General features: G+C 44.9%; 1 protein-coding gene across 2 annotated transcripts in view; it reads left to right on the top strand.

The window, feature by feature from the left end:
• The window catches only part of DCX (doublecortin), a 107,127-nt gene that overhangs the window by 34,504 nt on the left and 54,713 nt on the right, over positions 1 to 17,910 (top strand). The gene's annotated exons all lie outside the window — the stretch shown is intronic.

Raw genomic sequence — 17,910 nt, 5'->3', positions numbered from 1 at the left:
CTAATGGGAGTTGTAGTTCAGCAACATCCGGAGGGCCGAATGTTCCTTGCACCTGGTATAGAAGGCCATTCCTAGGCAGGTTCTTGGGAAGGTGGAGGAGATGACTGCTCTAATTGAAACAGAGTTCGCCAGCATGCAAAGTTGAGAGCCATTCCAGAGACTTATTTTGCCTCTGTGCGCTGCTAGAAGATCAGATCCAGATTCCTTAGATGGCATCATTGTAATCAATGTTAGTCCTACTCAAAGTAGACCCACTGAATCAATGGGATTCAATGGCTGTGTGTCTGTAAGTGTGATGACTACAGAGAGTGAAAAGTCTTATCTTCTATGGGCAGGGAGCAGGGGAAGGTGGAACCCTGATCATTAAATGTTGATTTTCAGAGTTGAATGAAATTGTAAATGGAGAGAGATAAACAGATGGTACCTGAACATGAGTACATGAGTGGGTGGGCCATTTGGAACTAGGATGATCTTCATTCTAATCCTCTTTCACTCAGCTAACCCTGTTCCATCTATTATTATAATGCTCACACACCTTGACTGAATTTCTAGGAAATGAGTTCATTGGCTAGATACAGACTACAGCTGGATCTGCTGGGCTTTTGTCTCCTTAACAGTAGGGTTGCCATATTTCAAAAAGTAAAAAACAGGACACCCCGAAAGTTGCTGAGCTTTTTTTAAAGGAAACACCCAAAATTGTTGAGCTGAAAAAAAAGTGACTTTTCGGTTGACTTTCCTAGGATCCAGGACAAAGCACTGCCTTTTGGAAATCCCTCCCCTCCAGACATCAATTTGGAACACAGGTTGACATATGTCTGTCTCTGGAGACAATAGAAGAGTGTGCCTTTGGGAGTGAAGTCAAATGGTCGGAGAGTTACAGCACTTGCTGTGGTTGTAGAGACCAATATGTCTTATTGCAAGTGGGGCAGATGAAGTTGTGTTGCTCTGCTACTGGAGAGGAGGAAACATTTCTTAATTGTGGGTTTTGGCCTACTTGTCAAATGCCACCCACATCACAAAAACAGAGTAGTCACAGCAGTGCTGCATTCTTGCCCGTATGTGCATTGGGAGGAAGGATTTGTGTATCTGGCTCTGCTAGAAGTAAGAAGATTAAATCCTTCAATTAGCATAGGATTTGACACAGCAGATAAGACCACGGGGCCCACTGAGGTTTCTGCCTCTTTTTGATTTCCTATCAGGCAGTGCAACAGCTCAGATGCACCAGTGCTAATCAAGATGCTGTATGCTTGCTCAGACCTTAGCTTTTGCAGGGGCTTAAACTCAGAATCTGTTTTAATGGAAGAGGCCATAGCACAGTAATAGAGCATATATTTTGCATGTATAGCATTCATGATCCAAGGGGAAGGCCACCAACAAGGAGGGGTGGTAGCCAAGATGAGGCAAGGTAAAGGTCAGAAGGAGTTCAAGGTGGAGAGAGTTCAAGGTATTGGTTCAGGACCAAGCGCAGTGTTCCTGCCACTGAGGCTGGAATCCAAGTTGTCTCGCCTAAGTTCTGGAGCATCTGACTGAGTTTCAAAGCAGTACTAGATGATTATTAGTCAGAGGGCAGTTGTCAGTTCCTTCGTCTGTAAACAATAACTTCTTTGTGGCAGCTGTGGGGATGTCTGCTTAGGGTTCCCTTGGGGCACTGAAGAGTCAGTAGACCAGCCGTCAGAGTCTGGCAGCTGAAGTGTCTCCTGAGGGCCCAGGGGACTAGAGCTCTGCTGCCAGCAGATCCACAGAGCATGGATCCATCCAAGCTTCAGTTGCCAAAGAACTCTGTCTCCAAGGAAACTTTATCTGGGGTCATGGTACCAGATCCCAAGTATCTCTAGTTAAAAGGTGGAAAGGCTAGGAACATCCTCTGCCTGAAGCCTTGGAGTACTATCAGCATAGATAACACTGAGCAAGATGGGTCGTTGGTTTGATGTAGTACAAGCCACTTAGGAGGGGGGCAAGTAGTTTGTCTGCATCTGGCTAGCTGAAGCTTTCCCACCCCTGCCTTGAGCACAAACACATGAAGTTTCATTATACTGAGAGGGGTCACTGTTCCATCTAGCTGAGTACTGTCTGCAATGACTGGCAGTGACCCCCCCCCCCCCGGTTTCAGGTAGGGATCTTGCCCCAGCCAAGTCCAGTAGCTTACCAGAGTATTCAGACTCTAGGGTCATATGTGTCACGTTCCAAATACAGTCATACCTCATGTTACGTTCTTTCAGGTTACGTCCCATGGCAACCCGGAAGTACCAGAAAGGGTTACTTCTGGGTTTCGCCGCTCGCGCATACGCAGACACGTAAAATGATGTCACACGCATGCGCAGAAGCAGCAAATCACAATTCACGTGTGCGCAGATGTTCTGTTGCAGGTTGCGCTCTTTTCATGTTATGAACGGGCCTCCGGAACGGATCCCATTCACAACCAGAGGTACCACTGTAGTATTTATAGACCACACGGGGTATGGATGATGATCAGAACATGTACCCTCCAAAGCCTAAACTGGAGGCACATTACATGTGGTTCCTTTTTGTATGTGCTAAGCTGCATCTACAAAGACAGGACTGAGGCTTTTCCTCTGAACTGGTACATCCCGTCAACGTAGCTTTGCCAGTCTCTGTGGCTGGCTGGTCCTTTGGAAGGAATGCTGGATGCATGTGGCTTATTAATTCCGCTGCCAAGTCTTTTCCCAAGCTGGCCTTTTGTTGTATTTCTCACTGCAGAGCTCTTTTGATTCCCAGCCCCCTCCTCTCACTGGAGCTTCAGTTCCTCTTGGCTGCTTCTTGCTCACCCCATTGTTACTCCATTTTCAGCCTGGAACTGCATCTCCCCAACATGCACGTCCAGACTATTAGCAAAGTTGGTCCTTTCTCTCTTTTTCTCCCAAGTTCATGTGACCTGTGCCTTTCTTGGATCCAAATACTCCCGTGCATTGACTCAACTCATGTAAAAGAGACAAAAGAATCAGCAAAACATAAGCTGGGCTCACCAGAGCCAGCTGGCAGTTCTGTGTGTATCTCTGTGTGTGTGTGTGTGTGTGTGTGTATACACACGTGCGTGCGTGCGTACAGAGGGGGAAAGGTGGGTCACCAAACTGTTACAAATGCTTGTTTTGACCTTTAAAAAATGAACTAGAGTTCTCAGAAACAGTTGTGGTTTTCCTTAGGAATTATACTGCTATGTCATAAAGTCCTATGGAGTGGGGGCTGGCACATCCACATTCTGAAAACTGTAATTTAAAAACCATCTGAGTGTGACTGAACATGCCCTGAATGATACATTCAGCAGAATCAAAGGATGCATGCTTTTCCTAGAGTTACATGCCTAAATGCTTTACGTATACACCCATACATACACCCACCCACCCCTTTCTGTCTATAGCGAACTAGCATGGCAGAGATGGAAGTTCAACCTAGCTTTCTCCCATGCATGAAACCATGGCTCAAGACTCCATCCCACTCCTATCAGACTCAGAAGAAACAGAGGATTTGCATGTGAACCAAAAAGCAGCTGCCCTCTTAGAGAATTTTGATATTACTTTCCTTTCAGAAATAGCATTTAACAGTACATTTTTATAGGGACATTACTGTCTTTTCCGAAGATTAATGTTTGTTCTGATTCAGCAGTAAACAGTAGGCTTTCCTGGGGAAAGCGGTGGGACAAATTAAAAAGCTCTCAGACTTATGCCTAGTAATCACACAACAAACCAAAGTGTGAATGAGCCCTTACCCTTATGTTCAGCGATCAGGGAGCAGCTCATTTGGTTAGAGCATGATGCAGATAACACCAAGGTTGCAGGTTCAATCCCTGTATGGGACAGCTGCATATTCCTGCATTCCAGGGTTTTGCGACTAAATGATCCTCAGGGTCCCTACCAACTGTGCAGTTCTATGGTTCTACAAAACACTTTTTATCTGAGAAAATCTGTTCATGGTGCTGAATGCAGGTTCCATTATCAAAACAACTCTGGGCAATGGAAAGGGAAATAAACTAGGAAGACCCTTGATATCACATCCTCTTGCAAGACCTAGTTTAATTATTTGATCATCCTGATAGCCATACAAACTAACAAACCAATTATGAAATGTTTATGTTTTGGCATATAGTCATGTCACTTTCCTGAAGAAAAGAGAGGGGTTTATCCTAATGTTAAGTAATATTTACATTAACATTCACTATGCATAGAACAATCGGCCAGAAAAGGGAAGAAAGCAGGAAGGTTTGACACTGTAGGTTATTTTTGTCTATATTTGCACTACAATTTAAATTTAAACTAATATTCAACTTCCTCCTCTAAGTGATTTTTTAAATAGATGTTTCACACAGCACAGGATGACATGCATGCACACACACCCCAATTTTATCCTCATAGCAACTGTGAAGTAGGTAGGCTAGACTGAGAGACATACACGAACTTGCAAAAGCCAGCCAGCTGGTTTTGTTAGGATTGGAACCCAGGGCTCCTTGGTCCCAGTCCAATGGTCTAGCCAGTATACCACACTGGCTTTCAATATGTTAAGTATTGAACTGTTTCCCCTTTTGGCTGATGAGACGTCATTATGTTTACACACGTATGCTTACTTTCTAAAACCCCATCACAAGGTTATCTTAATATATCCAAAGCATACAGTTGCACTGTGGACAAATTTCATTTCATCTATATGCTTCTTTTCATTTTGAGTTTGGACCATTAAAAACATGTGAGATCAACTGCTGGTGCATGTTCATAAGTGTACTTACTTACTTACTTACTTACCGTAGATTCCAGCGTATAAGACGACTTTTTAACCCCAAAAAAGAGGTTAAAAAGTCGGGGTCATCTTATACGCCGGGTATGGCTGCAGTGGGTGGCAGGCTCCGCTCCGCGCCAGGAGGAAGTTGCCCGGGGAAGCTGCCCAGCAATGCTAAGCCGGCTTTGCTGGGTGGCTTCTTCCTAGCGTGGAGCCCGCCGCCCACTACCGCTGCCCAGCAAAGCTGCTGAAGCGTATAAGACGACCCCCCAAATTGGCAGCGCCAATTACCCAGTCGCCTATTACGCCGGAATCTACGGTACTTTAAATTGTTATATATCCACAAGAGTTCATACAGTACAAACATGGAAAGCTGTCTTATACTGAGTGAGGTCATAACCTTATGTAGCATAATACTGTCAAACCGACCAACAGTGATTCTCCAAGGTTTCAGAATAGGGCCACTCTCAGACCCACTTGTGCTCTATCACTGAGGAACAGTCCTTCAGACATATTCTTATTTATTGAATTTATATATCGCCCTATACCCGGAGGTCTCAGGGCAGTTCACAGGACAAAAACAAAATATAAAGCCACATATATAATCAAAATAACAACAACAACCCAATGCCCCCCCCCAAGAGCCACATTTTAAAAGGGCACAGGATGTCAAGCAAATCAACCAAAGGCTTGGTTAAAAAGGAATATTTGTGCCTGGTGCCTAAAGGTGCACAATGAAGGCACCAGGCGAACTTCCCTGGGGAGAGCATTCCACAGACAGGGAGCCACAGCAGAGAAGACCCGTTCTCATGTTGCCACCCTCCGGACCTCTAGAAGAGGAGGCACACAAAGAAGGGCCTCAGATGATCTCAGGGTCCGGGGAGGCAGTGGCAGAGCAACATGCTGCAGACCCCGGAGTGGAGAACAGACGGGGGCATGGTTGTCACGTGTCCCAGGAGCATGACGCATCGCCCATGGGGGCATGGCGCATTGCCCACGTGGGTGTGGCACGTGTCCCACGGTTGCATCTGCTGGGGGTGCAGCTGTGATGGCACCATTTCCCCAAATGGTACCCAGTGCAGCGCGCTCCCCTGCCCCCCTTAATACGCCAGTGCGGGTAGGTTCATATGGAAAGAGGCAGTTCTTGAGGTATTGCGGTCCTGAGCCATTTAAGGCTTTATAGGTCGAAACCAGCACTTTGAAGTGGGCCAAACGGGCTCCACAACGTGGAAGAGGACACTCGGGTGATTGTGTCAATACCCGAACCCATTTGGGTGTTCCAGAGGTCAGCTAGGGCTTCGACAGGGGCATCAGCTGAACCCACCCCCCCACAGCCATTTGGAATCCCACTGGATCCATCAGCCTCCAAGAGCAGACCTTCCCCGCCTGTGTGGAGGGGAAAGGTCTGACAGCCTAAATCTCAACAGGAAGTGATCTGCCCATGACAAGGGACTAATGTTGATGTCCCCCAACTTCAAATCACCCGCTTCCTGCCTACTCGAGAAAACAAGGTCCAGATTGTGCCCTGCCATGTGCATTGGGCTGGTGACATTTTGGGACAGCCCCATGGTTGCCTTGACAACCATGAAGTACTGAGCTAGCCCGCTGCCTTGGCATGGATGTTGAAGTCTCCCAGAACCAGCAGTCTAGGAGTCCTCAATACCAGCTCTGTCAGCTCAGGCAGGGAGACTGCTGGGCAGCGGGGCGGGCAGTAAACCAGCAGAATCCCTAATCTGTCCTGATTGCCCAATGCCAGAAAACACTCTAGACCCCCCTCTCAACTGTACAGAGAGCCTGAAGATAAGAGAAAGAATCTCTATAAACCACAGCAACTCTCCCTCCCCGACCCTCAAGTCTGGCCTGACCTGATGCTGCACTGAGTCCCCAGGTGGGCACAGCTGGTTAAGACCAGCTCCACCCTGTCCACCCACCCAGGCCAGGTTTCAGTGATACATGCCAGATCAACCTCCTCATCCAAAATCAGATCATGGATGAGGGAGATTTTATTCTGGGCTGACCTGGCATTCAACAGCAACAGTCGCAGACCCGAGGGATGGCTGATATGACAACCACAATGCCCCAGGTTGGAGTAGGAGCTGGCACACAGCACAGTCACTAACTGCCTGGGCCATATGCCCCTTACTCAGCCTGTCCCTCCTCCCATGCAACACCTCCCCCTCCCTAGAACCACTGTAATTGTGCCTCCCCCTGCTCTCCCCCGCTCCTTTCCTCCAGGAACATCCCACAAAATGCCCTTACATATCTAACTGACAAAGTGGATAGAGGCAGGAGTACGCCCCCCAGGCTCTCAGCAGGGTGGTCCCTGCTGTGCAACAGCAGCAGGGACCACCTGGGCCAGGTGGATAGAGGCACGAGGACGGTCCCCAGCAGGGTGGTCCCCAATGTGCAACAGCAGCAGTCCTTATGAAGCCTGTCAGGCCCTGCCCTGGGCCAGGTGGATAGAGGCACAAGGATGGCCCCCAGGCTCTCAGCAGGGTGGTCCCCAATGTGCAACGGCAGCAGTCCTTATGAAGCCTGTCAGGCCCTGCCCTGGGCTAGGTGGGTATAGGCAGGAGCATGGTCCTCAGGTACTCTCTGGAAATGAAGTGATGAAGAGACAATGATGGCAGGAGCTGAGGGAATCTCTGGGGCTGAATCATTGGCATCAGAGGATGTCAGCAGGGAAACATTTTCAAAAATGAATGATGTGGGAAGCACAATCCATGGAAGTTCTTCTCAGTAACCTCTGGCAGAGATCTCTGCAGAACATAGTTCTCTAGTAGCTGCTTCCTACGATCCAGAGAAAGATTTTTTATCAGTATTGGGCTCTCTGGTGGCTCAGGATTCCTCCTCTATGGCTGAAGCTCCCAAGGTGTCTGGCTCAGTCATTCCGTAGCTGACCTTGGTGGTTTGCCATGAGGTGAAGTGGTAGAACAAATAATGTGGGCAAATGTGGGCAGACAGGAAGGGATGTCAATGACTGAGGCTCTGCCACTAATCCTTTCTCTGTGGTGGATTGGACTCTCTTCCCTAGTCCAATTCAGGCAAGCTCTGCCCCTCCAACAAGCATGCAGTGCTGGCTGAGGGATAGGACATTCAAGGAAGGTGACATGGCCACCCACCATGTAACACCTTGTGTGGGACCATAGCCAGCAACACCATAGCCAGGAGTGCTTGCCACTCCTTCCCTCTTGCCACTGGGCACAATGAGGCCCTGTGCTATGGAAGCCAGGCCAATCGGAAGTGACTAGGATATAAGCTGCAAAGAATACAGAGTCAAATCTATACTAAGCATCTGTTAGTTATTAGCATCTAGCGATGCAATCCTTCTGACTTAATTCTCTTTAGCTTCAGCCTTTGCAGTTCTGCAGTATGTTTGACCCAAATATCCCAATTGTGGTTTTCATATTTTTACACTTCCGTTCACATAAGTTGAAAGGGCTTCTCCTGATTCTGTTGCAGGAGTTGGTTTAGAGAGCCAGTTCATGGCTCCTTATCAAATTATTGCCAGAGCCCCAAAGGCTCTCTGAAAACACCCTCAAAAACATTCTCCATAGACCCGTCCCATTGCGTCTTCTGCTTATCTCCACTGCTTAAGTACTTACACTTTCAAATTCATTTAGACACAGGGCTTCGGGGAATTTTTATCCTCATACTGATAATAGGAGCATTGTTTGATTTGTTTCAGCCATTATCCTTTTCTTTTGGTAGGATAAAAAAGAGAGTGCATTAGGTACTCCATTATTTTCTGGTGAAAGTATGTAGTGATTCTGCTGCTGCCCAATGAAAATGCTGCCACCCAGTATTGCTGAGGTTGGAAGAAAGGATGAGAGAAGAGGAACCATGATCTAAAGCTGTAAAGATTCTACCGCACCAGCATAGATGTCTTTTAAAGGGGCCAGGTAAATGCATGGATGAGCCAATGTGATGTAGTTGTTAGATTGCCAGATTGGCACCTGGAAGATCAGGGTTCAAATCCCCACTCAGCCATGAAGCTCCCTGGGTGACCTCTGGCAGTCTCTGTCTCTCAGCCTAACCTACTTCACATGGTTGCCATGAGGGGGATGAACCATGGGATCCTAGCAGTTCAAAAGCATGTCAAGTGCAATAGATAAATAGCTACCGCTCTGGCGGGAAGGTAAATGGCATTTCCGTGTGCTGCTCTGGCTTGCCAGAAGCGGCTTAGTCATGCTGTCCTCATGACCCAGAAGCTGTCTGCGGACAATCGCCGGCTCCCTTGGCCTATAGAGCGAGATGAGCACGCAACTCCAGAGTTGTCCACAACTGGACCTAATGGTCAGGGGTACCTTTACCTTTAACTGTATATTAAATGCTCCTATGTGCTGCTATACACATATATTCTGGCATCTGGAGTTAGTAACTATGAAGTTTATCAGTGGCTACCAGGCAAATTTATTTGTTAGAAACCATTGGCCATCACAATGCAAACAGTATAGAAATTTATTTTAGAATAGGTGGTCCCCAGCACATGGGACCCTATGTTGTGCAATGAAATTTTGGGCTGTTGGGCTGCTAAGGTGAACTGTAGGTGTACCGCATTTATTCCCATCCATCAGCAAGTAGCAGCTACCTATTCCTTGGAGAATTAATACAAGGAGCAACGCAGTACATAATGAACAATATTTCCCACCTCTTCGTGGAACAGGTATGCAAATGACATTTTGCAGGTATCCTGGCATATCTCCCATCCAAATATGCTGTGGGCATAGTTTTAAATCTCAACGCTATAATTGCCTTCCTCAGCATATGAATTGATGATTCAAATGAAGCTGGAAGTTGGAAGAATTAGGGCAGACAAAAGAAGAGCAGTGCATAGTTAAAACTGTGGAATTTGCTCCCTCAAGTGGTAGTAATGGCCTCAATTTTGGATGACTTAAAAAAAAAGAATTAGACAAATTCATGGGCGATTAACCTATTGATGGCTACTAGCTATGATGGCTTTGTGCTGCTTCCATTGTTGGAAGCAGTATGTCCCTGACTACCAGTTGCTGGGTATCATAAGTGGGGAGAGCACTGTTGCACTAAAGTCCTGCTTGTAGGCTTCCCATTGGGGCATCTGGGTGGCCACTGTGAGAACAGGATGCAGGACTGGATGGGCCTTTGGCTTGACCCAGCAGGGCTCTTCCTATGTTCTTATGCTCCATTTAAAGAGCAGCGTGATGGTCCTGAACCAGTTTCCTTCCCAAAGCAGCTGTTTGTTGCCTGCAAGGAGACGTTCAGCAATTGTGTTGGAATGGTAATCGAACATCTTTTCCAGCTGTGAGCCTGAGCTGCTGCTGCTGCCATAACCAAGTTGCCCATAAACTCTTTGTTTCAGCAACTGCTGCAGTGCAGAAAAAAAAGCAGAACAGGCTGGTCTGCAGCCAACCTTCTGGATTTGTTAATAGGGAAAGATGTCCAAAGGGAAAACTTTTGTCAATATGGCCTTCCCTTCGCTTTGCTTATTTGTTTTGTAAGCTGAGAAAGACCCCCATCTTTTCATTTAAAAAATAATTTATTTCCTTTTTGCTTGGCAGCAATCCGTGGTTTCAAACATTCATGGTACAAATTTAAATAGTATCAGCAATCCTGGGGAACTACTGATCAGCAGCAAATCTACACTGCTAGCAGTGCTTCTGAAATTCTCCTCCCCTTAATGTCTCACTGGATTTCAAAGCTCTGAATTACTTAGTCTTCTTTCCACAGTGGAGTGAACGTATTATGAATTCTCCACCATTCCATGATTTTTTTCCCCAAATTAAATTTTCTTCAAAGCGTGGTGCTGCAGCTTCCAGTCCTTGTAGTTTATTTGCATCTTGCCATTCTACTCTCTGCATTGCCGAAGCAACCCAAGCACTACCTGCACAACCAGCATGCCAATTTATTGCACTCTTATCACAATGACTTTACATATGAAGTTCCCTTTACATAGAAAGTTGCCATTGGCCAATTTAGCTCAGCACTGTCCACCCTGACTAGGAGCAGTGATTCAAAATTCCAGACAGCCCCACCTGGTGATGCCAGGGACTGAAGCTGGGGCCTTCTGCATGCAAAGCAGATGCTCTTATCACTGAGCTTAAGCCCTTCTCCCCCTAGTCAGGGATTGCTCTACCTCCTTACCTCTGCCTCTTGGATCACTCTGGCTCCTTAGGATGGCCATTGTCAAATTCCATTGGGATCTTCATTCTTGTATGAGTTAAACAGATGGGAGAATATCACCAGCTCTGTATTTCCTGTCATACTGATGAAATGAAGGAAGTAGCCACACTTGGCATATCCCCCACCCCCATTTTACAACTCTTGAAGGTACATTTGTGAGCCATGGGCTAGCAATATCAGCAAGTCTCTGGTTTTGCAGGCCAGAAATATGAATCTTGGGGGCTTATAATACGTATTGCAAATAAAGGAAATATAATGACAACCAGATTGTTCCACGGCTTAGATTCAGACCAAAGTCAGAGAATACTTCTTTTCCCACCCCCATCCATTCAGCCAGCTCCTAAATACCCTCTCATGCATCCATTCATCCAACCAACCAACCAACCAAACCCCAAGCTCCACCAAGCTGCCAGTGATTCTCCAACCCACCTTCCATCTCACCCCTCATAGCTGAGGGTAGGGGAATCAATGGCAATAGTAGGGGTTGATTTGGATTGAATGAGAAAGGTTTCAGGATTGGTTAAGGGTTGAGGAAGAGGCTGAACAATGTTGCTCCCCTGACAAGTCCATATTGGTTTGGAATGGCTCAGAATAAACTGCGCCAAAATTACCTATTTGTTTCTAAAGCTGGAGGTGGGGGCTCAGCTCTCTCTAACATGGGCTGCTCTTTAACCCTCTCAACTACTTTACTCCAATTGCTGAATGACCACTGAGAAGTAAACACACATTCACACCCACCCACCACCCCACACTCATAAGGAAAGAAGAGCTGCATTGAAATGGTATGAGGAACATGGCAGATGGTGGGTAATGATGACAGATTGATTCTAGATTGACATGGATAGAATTTTACCCTTTGGCTCTTGAGTACCTAATGCATTCCATTTTTTGCTGTAGCACCTTCAAGATACAAATGTTTTTATTTGCATCTTTCTCATTTGCCTGCCAAATAAAAGTGAAGACTCTTCAAGTTCTACATTTTGTCAAAACATAGCTCTGTTGATTTGCTTCTGCCTATATGCAGAGAAGGTCCAGGACCCCAGAAAATCTGAGGACTATATTTATATTGAGTTACCAAATCCAGCCCTTAGCCTGACCTAGCCAAATGAGAGCAGAAGGGGTCTAAATCATTTCCCTGAAGACTGCAAAGGGATTTTCTATGGACATAGAAGGCAGCAGGGAGCTGATGAGCCTTTGCATATGGTTCAGCCATGTGGCAGAAGGAATGTGACATGTCCAAATAGCTAGGGCCTTGAAGAGGTCTCAAATACCATAATCACAGGTGCAAAAGTGGACGGATTATCTTTGATGCAGAAATCACTGTCATAGGCCATCTGAACATTTTCTATTACTGCCTGGCAAGGTGTGTAAGTAGATAAATGAAGCAAAAGCAGAGTGAAGGGACGAGGTAAGCAAAATCCTGGATTGGCACATTTGGAACTTATGCAGTGGGGTGCAGAAAAGACCAGTAGTATGAAGAAGATACCTGAGTTTTAATTTCTTTTTGAAAATTATTTTAAAATAAATTATTATTAATATTATTAACCATTATTCATCACTTACTACATAACTTGTCTCAAAGCAACTTACAGTTGCTTAAAAAAAGAAACAGCAACCCCATAATGATGCAAATATAAAACAACATAGAGAGAATGATATGCTTACTAAAACTGCAATATTATCCTGCAATATGATAAAATGACAACTTCTAATCCAACCCATTTCAATGCAAAGCAAATGCAAAGCAATTGTGGGGAGGATAATCAATTAAGTATCATCTCCAGACTGAAAGTAACAGCAAATACTGATAATATTTGCTGGATTGATTTTTGTTCCAGACATGGGACAAATAAGTGCTGAACCGCCATTTCCCCTCCCATTTCCACTTCTGGCAAAAAACCTAATATCCCTACTTCATAGTGTCTAATGCTTCCTCCAAAATGTGCTTCACAATGTATCATTTAAACCACCAATGGATCCAGCTTGTGGGCCAGATCCTTATCTCCCTCAACTCCCCACAGGTCAACTTTGACAGGTGTTTGGGGCCATCCACCTGTCAGTCACTTTGCACAGTTAGGAGGCCAGGTGATGACTTCAAAGGGGCTCCCTTTAGTAGCATTTGGGTCAGAGGTAGAGTGAGCTCCTTTGAAGGTGGGCAGCTAGCCAGTGGCAATCAGGAAGAGCAACACTCCCATGCAACAGGTGATGATAGTGATGGTGGTGTAAAAGGTAAATTGGGGTGACCTCAAGCCTATCTCCCCCAACCCCAACCTTTGAAACTGTTGGGATATTCAGACCAGACAAAAGAAAGAACTTCAGTCAGTGCGTAGTTAAAACTATGGAACTCACTCCTACAGGATGGAGTGATAGCCACCAACCTGGTTGACTTTAAAAGAAGATTAAACAAATTAATGGATGATAAGGCTATCAAAGTCTACTAGCCGTGATGGCTTAACTTTGCCTCCAGTCAGAGGTAGGAAATCTTCTGAACATCAGTTGCTGGAAACCAGGAGAGGAGAATGTTGTTGTGCTTAAGCTTGCTAGCTTCCCATGGGCATCTAGTTGGCCATTGTGAGAACATGATGCAGGACTAGATGGGTGACCAGCCTGATCCAGCAGGTTCTTCTTATATTCTTATGTTTTGGCTTACATTCCTATGATGTCACTTGCATGGTAGGGATACGCATGGAAATATAGTGATAAAGGTAGGTTATGAATGGGTGGATGAATATTAGCTGCAGTTTCCCTTCTCTTCCTTTCCCTCTGCCTCTGCTGCTTTTGATGTAAGCTCCCAGGTGATACCTCTTCCACCTGCACCAGCCAAGCGGTCCAGAAGGAGAAACTGGATGAGAGCTGGTGGATATTTTTATATAAAATCTCTGTACTCAAATGTCATTTCCAGAATCTCATAGCTGGAGGTCTGGCCCCAAACTTGGTTAGCAAAAGTGTAGCCAAAGAAAAATGCTGGTGGGTTATATCCAAATAAGACACTGAAATTCATAGATCTAAGTTAGTAATGTTCATTATTTTCAATAGGTCTACTATGAAAAGGAATAACATTGGTTACAAGCTGATGCTTCCTCAGTGCACTTTTTAAAAAATCCATTATAATGTAGTTAAAAGTGCATCTGCTATACGGTAGGATAGATATGTAAAGCTAAAATATAGATATTCAAGATACACATTTTTTCAACATGATTCTTTTATCTGGGAAAATCTGATTCCACAAAATAATGCATCATAGGAGGCAGGGGGGAAGGATAAATTTCATCTGATAAATAATTACAGGAGCATAAATAAAACATAATTTATTCTTTTAAAAATATCCCTTGGGTTTGGCACTTCTCCAGAGCTCTTTAAAACATAACATGAGTCATGGAAACCAATGATGATTTCTCCAGACAACCACAAACTCAGCTAATTTGATATTGAAACGGCTGTGATAGATGATTTAAGCAGTGATCTTTCAAGAATTGAAATGCAAGCCAGCATTTTGCAATCACATTGAAGATACTGTCTTAGAGCTCAATAAATCATGTGTTGGAAAACTTGTTGGTTGCTTATTTCCTGGGTATGCCCTTCCATTTTACCACAGCTCAGTAACACATCCTTTGCATATAAAAGGTCCCTGTTTTAGTCTCCTGAGACTTTACTTAAAGGGTGTTTGGTGTGAAGGCTGTAGAAATATCTGGAGAGCTGCTGTCAGTCATAGTAGACAAGGGATGGGGAACCCATGACTCTCCATATGTCATTGGACTGCAGCTCCCATTGTTCCTGACTATTGGCCCAACTGAGGACTTGTCCACATTTCCATGTGTTCTGGGATTTCTAGGCATGGTTCTGAGAGGTTTTTCTTTCCCTAAGAAAACCCACTGTTTACTGCTGAATTGGAACAAACATCAACCACAGAAAACCTGATTGGAATTGGAACAAACATCAGTCGGGTTTTCTGCAGGTTGACATTAGTTCTGATTCAGCAGTAAACAACAGGTTTTCTCAGGGAAAGTGACGAGACAAAAGAAAAACCTCTCAGACCCATGCCTAGAAATCAGAGGACAACCGGAAGTGTGGACAAGCTTGACTGGGGCTGATGGGAACTGGAGTACAGCAACATATGAAGGGCCACAGATGGTCAGGGATGATGGGAATTGTAGTCCAAAAACAACTGGAGACCCAAGTTTGGGAAATGCTGCCCTAGACCAAACGGTACCTTGGCAAAAAGCATACTATTATTATATATTAAATTTCTACACTGCCCTTCAACTGAGGCTCATAGGGCAGTTTACAATATAAAGGCACAAAAATATATACCATAGTAACAGACAAAAAAACAACACCTAACACCCAAGCCATTGATTCAGTTTTTGTATACCATTTCATTGTGTTTCTATCATTTCGGGACTTTGATTCGGATGTTTATGCAAGATTTATCCCTGCCATGTAGGATGATAAATTTGCATGGATCACAGTCTCAGTCAGTCACAATAATACACACACAATTTGTTGATTGAGCACTGGTGTACATTTCCCCGTGTTTTACACCCCTCCTGCAAAAGTTAACACAGTGTTGGCCATATGAGGCTTTGTTGCCATCCTTATAGATTAATTGCTTGCACAATTTTTATATTAGTAGTTGAGTGGCTGGATGGATCAACTGTTTGACAATGAATAAAACAGCTTCATGTGCCATTACTAAATAAGAAAGCAAGGCTCATGGCTAATGTGGGGTGAGGAGGAAGTGGAAGATCATGAAGTGAAGGATCTGTCATGTGTTGCTTGCACACTAGTGAATTATCCAATTCCTGCCCAAGTTAGGGATGCCTGAGTAATTTATTTTTGGGGATTCTGATGCAAACTGATCTGATGTGAACCTCCTGGACCAAAGCGCAGATCAGAATATATTGGTTCTTTGGATTTCACACTTCTCTGACTTTTGTTAGAGAAGTCGTTTAGAAATGTGTATTCATTCATTTATTTTTTAAAAGGGGGTTCAAAAGTACAGATTAATATATGTATCTAAAATATTGGTGGGTGGATGTGTTTATAGGGATTAATCCAGAGGTGGAGCAGATATGAAGCAGAAATAGACTGCTCCATCCACACCAAGAAAACCTCCTTTCCATGTGCTTTCCAAATTCTGCCACTCATTATGCACCACTGGAGAGGGTAGTGAAATGCAGAAGCGATCAGCACAAAGTGTAAACAGAATGAAATATGCATCAGAAGAATTAAATATGTATTGGGCTGGATTCTACAACTGTAAACCTGACCCTTGGTGGGAAAAGAGCTCACTGTCTCTGACTCCATTCATTTCTACAGATGTTTCCCAACTGTGCTCCAGAGAGAACACTGGAGATGTTCAGTGGTAGTCTAGGCATGACTGATAAATTTATCTACAATGCATAGTGATTTAATGGTAGATACATCAGGGTGTTTTAGAAGACAAATCACAGTGCAGAAAGCATTCATTGAGGATGGGGAGCTTGAAAAATACCATCACTACTAGTGATGAAGATTAAGCTTCAGTTTGGGGGCACCAGAGATGGGTAAAAAAACAACCAAGGGAGGGGTTCACTGCCATCACTGGAATTCCCAGTGGTTTCCATTCTGTCCCCACCCCTGCAAAGACACAGAGCCATGCTTTCCATGAAATATCATTACTCTGATCATTATCCTGGGGTGGCATCTCTCAATCACTGCATTAATTTAATATAAATAGAAACAGGAAGGCAGATAATAAGCTCAATGGCTTGGATATTGCTGCAATAGTTGGGGATCTTTTTCCTGACTAGGGGCCACATTCCCCCCTGGGGAACTTGAAGGTGTATGTCAATGGTGAGTGGAACTAGAGTTAATTTGACATAGCTATAATTAAACCATACAATTGTCTATAACTATATGCAACTCCAGGCAAATTTCCCACTCCTGTTACTTCTTTCCCAGTAAGCAAAGGAGACACCAAAGAGATTTCATTACATTTAATTTCTGTCCTTCCACAGCACTGCTACATGTATGTAAATTTCGGACTCCTCATCGCTATCCAGAGTTTATTTTCCCATTGCCTCATTCTCAGAGTCTCCTTGCCCCACCCTGAAATTGAAGTTGAATCCTGACAAGACAGAAGTACTGTTTTTTGGGACACAGGGGGCGGGCTGGTGTGGAGGACTCCCTGGTCCTGAATGGGGTAACTGTGCCCCTGAAGGACCAGGTGCGCAGCCTGGGAGTCATTTTGGACTCACAGCTGTCCATGGAGGCGCAGGTCAATTCTGTATCCAGGGCAGCTGTCTACCAACTCCACCTGGTACGCAGGCTGAGACCCTACCTGCCCGCGGACTGTCTCTTTAGAGTGGTGCATGCTCTGGTTATCTCCCGCTTGGACTACTGCAATGTGCTCTACGTGGGGCTACCTTTGAAGGTGACTCAGAAACTACAACTAATCCAGAATGCGGCAGCTAGACTGGTGATTGGGAGCAGCCGCCGAGGCCACATAACACTGGTCTTGAAAGACCTACATTGGCTCGCAGTACGTTTCCGAGCACAATTCAAAGTGTTGGTGTTGACCTTTAAAGCCCTAAACGGCCTTGGTCCAGTATATCTGAAGGAGCGTCTCCACCCCCATCGTTCTGCCCGGACACTGAGGTCCAGCACCGAGGGCCTTCTGGCAGTTCCCTCATTGCGAGAAGCAAAGCCACAGGGAACCAGGCAGAGGGCCTTCTCGGTAGTGGCTCCCACCCTGTGGAACGCCCTCCCATCAGATGTCAAAGTGATAAATAACTACCTAACATTCAGAAGACATCTTAAGGCAGCCCTGTTCAGGGAAGTTTTTAATGTGTGATATTTTAGTGTATTTTTGGTTTCTATGGAAGCTGCCCAGAGTGGCTGGGGAAACCCAGTCAGATGGGTGGGGTAGAAATAATAAATTATTATTGTTGTTATTATAAAATCCTAGCAGCTGCCAATAAATTATAAATAAACTCAGTTTCCTATTTGAATTGAAATGCTTTCAGATGAACTAATACTGCAGTT

The sequence above is a fragment of the Podarcis vaucheri genome (genome assembly GCF_965113315.1).
Source record: "Podarcis vaucheri genome assembly, chromosome: Z".
In the NCBI taxonomy this organism is placed as follows: domain Eukaryota; kingdom Metazoa; phylum Chordata; class Lepidosauria; order Squamata; family Lacertidae; genus Podarcis; species Podarcis vaucheri.
Note: the sequence above shows the minus strand (reverse complement) of the source record. Positions and strands in the feature narration are given on the sequence as shown.